Source organism: Sinocyclocheilus rhinocerous, unplaced genomic scaffold, assembly GCF_001515625.1.
Source record: "Sinocyclocheilus rhinocerous isolate Xijiao unplaced genomic scaffold, SAMN03320098_v1.1 scaffold1600, whole genome shotgun sequence".
Taxonomy (NCBI): Eukaryota; Metazoa; Chordata; class Actinopteri; order Cypriniformes; family Cyprinidae; genus Sinocyclocheilus; species Sinocyclocheilus rhinocerous.
The window spans coordinates 1343847-1350410 of NW_015665129.1; positions in this window are offsets into that span (position 1 = coordinate 1343847).

Below are 6564 nucleotides of genomic sequence, written 5' to 3' on the forward strand. Positions count from 1 at the left end.
AATGGCTTCCCCTATTTTTGTGTGCCTCAGCGCAAGTGTGGACTTGCAACTAAAGTGGGTCTGCAATTAAGTACACTGCAAGTGTACTTCATTATTTTCTCTGCGAACACTGTCCAAATCAATGATACTTGTGAGCATTTAGTGGTCCGTCCACAGCATTCGGGGTGTTGCACACTCACAGGCACTTTACTATGAGGATGATGCAACCAGCGGAAACACAGAGTGAAACCTCTCAATCACCGAAATCCAGGCAAACAGCCAGACCCAGAAAATGGGCCAGTGCTAATGGGAAAAGGAAATTGCAATGGTGAACGAAAGAACCTACGACAACATGCTAATCCCTGCCTTAAAAATGGCAATGTGACACACCCCATTGCCCACCTTCCGTTTCTCCTGCATAACAATGAGGAGAAAATGCACTGCAAGCATCAGCCTGTTCCCTTACAGCCCGAGTACAGGAAACACATTAAGCCCAATATCATTAGATGCAGAAGATGGTTAGACATGAGGGCAGGCATTAAGATGGGGACCGTAGCCTGATTATTCTACATAGGCTTATTTTCATGGAGAAGAGTCTGATCTAATGTTCTGTTATTCTATCTAACATTCTGTCAATCTATCATCAAAGGTAAAATTTTGGCAACTCTTTTGCAATATAATGGAAGTAAATGAGTGAATCTCTTGATTTGGTTCAGAAAACCACAAAACCTGAATGCTTTGTTCACAAATTGGACTCATCCACTTCTTGAGCTTAGCTCACAGGAGATGACTATTATGAGTGACTAATGACTTAAAATTCAATCTGTTTCTCACACAAAGACATTAAGAAGACTTAATATTGCACACAGGTTGTATGGACAATTTTATGGTATTTTCATGCTGCTTTTGCACCTTTTGAAGCTCCCATTTTGAAAGCTCCTTTAGTCTTCCACAGAAGAAATAAAGTCATACTGATTTGAAACAACACGAGGGTGAGTAAATGATGACAGAATTAATTGTATGGGTAAACCATTCCTTTAAAACTACTGCTTTAAACCCATGAACTGTCCTTGGAGGGCATTGTTGATGCTGTTTCATGATGCTGTTCTACTCGGCTCTATTCTCCAGTGTATATTGTTTAAGAAGACCCCTTAAAATGTTATATAATATTTATTCTAGTCAATTGTTTTTAATAAATCAGGAGGCAGTGTTTATGGGAAATGGAGAACAGTACATATGGAAACCTCCGGAGGACGATGACATCATCTTCCAGCACAAGCAGATGGGTATTCTGAGCTCTCATGCTGGAGAGAATATGGCAGCATCTGCAGCAGGGGTGAGTGTGCATTTAGTTTTCCACAGTCCTGAGACACATCCTCCTTTTCTCATTCTATGCAGTCACAATGTCTTGTAGGCATTATACATTCTTGAAACATTGTCTGTGAATGATCCCAGAGTACTTCCTTACCCCTAAACACAAATTCAGGGTTAGCCAGAAACAGCTGTAAACCCAAAAATGTGTATTCTTAAAAGGCTGGATTGTTTTTGTTGCCTATCAGACAGCGGGAACTGGAAAAACAAACTTTTGGAGTAAAAGATTTTCCACTCACGAATATGTTTCAGATGGTTTGTCTCTCTATTATCATGTAGATCACAGAGATGTATTCGAAAGTTTGCAAACCAGGCAAAAAGAAGCGAGGCATGCCTGGCTCGCCCACCGCCACGAGGGACATCAGCGGCTATAGGACCTTGGCTCGAGGTGACCGTAGTGAGCGTGACGGGGGTTTCAGCGTGGTAGTCAAACCCCAAACATGGGCCCCGCAGGAGGGCAAAGGTACAAGAGCTCCACCCAGCTGCATGGAGGACCACTGCTACGAAGCCATCAGCACTGAGGAAACAGACCTGGCTTACGAGACCATGGAGGGTGGGGGAGGCTGGATGCGTGACAGGCCTCCACCCAATGCCAGTGCCACCTTGCGGCCCAAGCGGAAGCGGCCCCAGCAACCCTTGCAACAACCACCGCCACCCCCTCCACCCCCCCAGCAGACCCCCAAATTGCTGCATCTCCCAGCCAAAACAATGCTGATTCCCGGGGAGAGCTTGTACGAGAGCATCCCTGACCTGAAGCAGGGCTCGGCCACCTCCAGCACAACCACCATCTTTACTTTTAATGATGGCATGGAGATGTATGTCACTGGCCTGTAGGGTGTGCTCTGGGGAAGGGAACTTTCCTCTCTGGGGCTTGAATCTTGAATAGGGACACGTATGCGTGTTGTAACCCAATGGGATACACGCATTGCACCACTGCTATATATTTTACATGGGTTCCAAGTATTAGTTGAGCATTAATTGAGTTTTGTAAGTCTAGTTAAAGGTCAGTATTCTCGCAGCACAAAACGATAGAATGCTTACGTGAAAATCCAAAAGAAATGATTTCACCTAATCACATTCCTCTATAACGAAGAAGAAAAATAGTCACCAGCCACGACATATCACACCCGACAGTAGCATTCCTATAGAGGAAGTTCTTGTTTTTTGTCATTACATGCTGTAGTTAAGGACAAAGTGACCATCGGAATTGCGGGTCAAACTTGCATTTGATACCTAGAAAATCCCAAAGTAGAAAAAAATAGAGCACAAGTCTATTACAAAAGTAACCTGATAAGAAGCACAGTTTAATAGTGTTCCCGTGGCCCTCTGAGAAGAAGGAAAAAAATTATTTGGATAGATGCCCTTAGCAAAGTACCATTCCCTGGTTTTAAAAAAAATGTATATGCAGAAAGTGAACATTATTAGAAAGCCAGTCAAAAGCTATTGCCAAGCAAAATATCATATATTGACTAAAGCCTTTATTTAATCTGTTCATAGAAGAGCTGATCCTATTTTAAAATGGCTAAAAGCTATCTATTGCCTAAAAGCTTTAGGAAACACATGGCCCTATTTTTGTAAAGTCAACGCCTCTATTTATGTAAAAAATTAATCAATTTTAGAGCTAAAATAAAGATTCTAATTCGATTGGTCAAACAGATCCTGTACGCCAAGAAAGTATTTTCTTAAGCACAAATATCTCATGCTTAGCATGTCATCTGTCTGAGACAGTGCACTTATGAAATTGAAGAGAACATTTAAAATGTGTTCAAAGTAATAGATTGTAAATTGCAATTGTCAATAAAGCAAGATCATGGAGAGAATAAGCAAAAGCTCAGGGACAGTGAACAAAAATATGAAATAATTGCACACAAAACGTTATGACATATCTCACAAGAGACCCCCAATGTCTTTTCATGTTATTTTCTTGTTTTGGTCATATATCAATTCAAACTGTCACACAAGTCACCACAGCACTTCAGTGTGGTAAAGTAAGTGTTTTTCTTTGTCAATACTGTTTATGCACTTTGCCTGATTAAAAAGATGCATGCTTTCAAGAAGAAATACCCTTGTAAAGGGATAAAAATAGAAAAGAAAGATAAGTGAAACTAGCACTGTCCTGTGGTATCAGAGAATGGTTTATTTCTTGCTGTTGTCGGTGGATTGTTTGATTTATATGCCTTTTTCTTTATCTGAGAAAGAGCACAAAGTGAATCGCTTCAGGACTGGGGAGACCAATGAGGACTCGAGGAGGACTCTCTAAATAAAAAACTGGACAGTTAGGAATATAACACAATTGGTCAGAAGAAATGTATCATAGACAATCCCTTTCCCCCATCATTTCAGAAACAGTCAGGATGTTTCTGAATGGAATCACATACATTAGATTGTTGCAAAAAATCTCCTGTATGTTATATGGAAATAATGGGAGATTAAAAAAGGTACAATGACTAAGCGAATTAAAATGAGTGTATGTCGCCCTGTAAGTCTATGGACTTGTGGACTTTGGCCACTGTCTCTTGATGTCTTTGAATCTGATTCTAATGTGATCTGGATTAAATTATCCCAAATGACTGGAGCGCACATAAAGGGGCTCAGGTCAACCAAATATAATCAAACCGCTTGTCTAAGCCCTCGTTGCTATCAAACATTGGTGCAATGTTGTAAATATGTTACAAGAAGAATTACAGAAGAAAATGCATAAAAGGGGGGAGGGAATTTGCTCTTGGTGTTCCTGAAAGTATTTGTTTCTTTCCGGTTGTCCTTTTGGAATGATTTTTCTCTGGTGAAAAATTATCTCAGCAGTATCTCTGTGAGTTTTGATTATGTGCTTTGGGATTTTTTGTTTTCCACATCATTTTAGCTATACTGTGTATCTCAAAGACCAGTTGAGTTTAGTGTGGCAGCTAATGTTGTGCGTTTGCTTATCAAACAACAGGGTGGTGTGTATTAAAGCTGTGTAATTAAGTACTAATGTGCAAAAGATTGTAATGTTTTTATATCAAAATGACTATTCATAAAATGTCGGGTCAAGTTTATACTTTTTTAAATAAAGTAGCACTTCAAAAAACACAAAGCATATAGCATTTACATAGTGTTTTCTCACAATAAGCCATCTATTAATTTTCTAAAGAGACAATACCACTAAGTGCTCAGACAGTACGATCTCAAGGAAAAATGTAAGATTTTTGCAAGGTGCCGATTACATATGAATTTGAATAATGTTAAGTGTACGAAAATGTACACTTTTGAAAAAAGTAAACATGAAGATTCACCCCAACCTTTAAACCTAACTATCAATGGGATTTAAGCAGGTCTTATAGAAACATACAAATGAGATTGTATGAATTCATATGAATTATAGTTTGAAATACTTATGAATTGCTATGAGATTGTGGTGGACACTTACCGGAACAATACATTTTTTTGGTAAACACATTTGTAGTGCTAACTACAATAATATGATACTTATAAGTGTGCATTCACATTGGTTGTCAGAGTAACAACACAAACACTATGCACAAGATTTTAGCAATGGATGTTTCTCTAAGGTTTTTCATGAGTGCAGCATCCTCATCTGAAAACATTTGTCGCAGACAATAGCATTAAAAATCAGAAAGGGTGGAATATACTATATTTATTTGCAACTACCACAGTTAAGTGAACCTTGTGATCTGATCGCTCATACTGAGAAGCATTAAAATCTAATTTTAATTAGATTTCTGGTGTTTTGCTTGTTCAGAAAAATTTAATTTAATTTAAAAATCACATTTTTCTGTTATCTGTAAGAACTTGCAGATTTGTTTACAGTAAATATTTCTGTCTCTGGGGACAAATGAATGGCAAAAGAGCAACTAAATATTTCTAAGTTCAGTATTAATAAGGATATTTAAAAAGAACTATGGATTTAAACAGCAACAAAGAGATTCACAGACATGAGATCTCACATAGGCAAAAGTCTTGCTTCTCTGACTTACTTAGAAATGAAACAGATGTGTGCCTGTGTTTGATTTGCATTTTGTGATGTCTGTAGGCATCAATGCAAAAGGTTCAGCAAATATTCCAGAGGACATTTTTCATTCTAAATCTGGATATGATTAGGCTCGGATTAAACTGGCTTTGATTAGTTTATACACTCAGGTAGATGAGGGATTGCATTAGAGTTCTTTGTTTACCCTAATTAGCCATTGAAGCTGCAGTCACATCAGCCTTTCACTGTGGTACATGCTGTTCCTATGACAACTGCCTCACTGTCATGGTATGGTATTTAAGAATTCCCCTCCATTGAGACAAAATCTCATCGCATTTCACAGTAAGATTACATTACAAACAGATGGAGGAGGTCATAGGATTTTTATTTATTTAATTCAAATCCTCTATCAGAACATATGAAATTGTGTTTGTAAAAGTGTAACCTGCTTTCCTAACTCTCTTACTGTGTCCCTGTGTGTTTATGTGTGAGAGTGTCACAAGCTTGCATCTGACTTGCTCTGTAAAAAAAAAATAGGTCATCCTTAAAACAAAAAGGGTGCAGTCAACATAGCAACCGTCTGCTGTTTTTTTATTGGCTGACTTGTTTCCATAGTAACAGGTTAACCTTGAGGCTGCAGTCGCAGACCAGTTTGTTGTCTAGGCGAATCCAGAATGTATGAAGAGCTCTGCTAAGTCAAGATGTCACCCATGTTTCAAAGCTCCAGCAACACTGGAGAAAGGGTCTGCATGTTGTAGCAACCTAGTGAGAGTGCAACGCAGTCTCTATAGGAGTCTGCAATGTCAGTCTTGTACAGTGCCTGAAAAAAAGTATTCATATTATTAAATATTTTTTGGGGAATGGTACATTAGATTATTTTCACATACTATGTAACATGTATTGTTCTGCCATTTCAAAATGTGGAGAAGAGGTTACATTTTTAATGCAGTGTTTCCAAACTTTTTTGTCTTATGTACTCCCAGAGCCCCATCAATAAGAATCAAGTGCTGTTTGTCTTTAACATTAAACCATAAAAAAGGCATTGTAACTTATATTATGCCAGATATTTACAAATATATCAGGAAATTATTTGTTGACATGCCACTGAATTATTAAAAAACAAGTCAGGTTTTTGTCCTTAAAGGGTTAGTTCACCCAAAAATGAAAATTAGCCCATCATTTACTCACCCTCAAGCCATCCTAGGTTTATATGACTTTCTTCTTTCAGAATCAGACGAATCCAATTG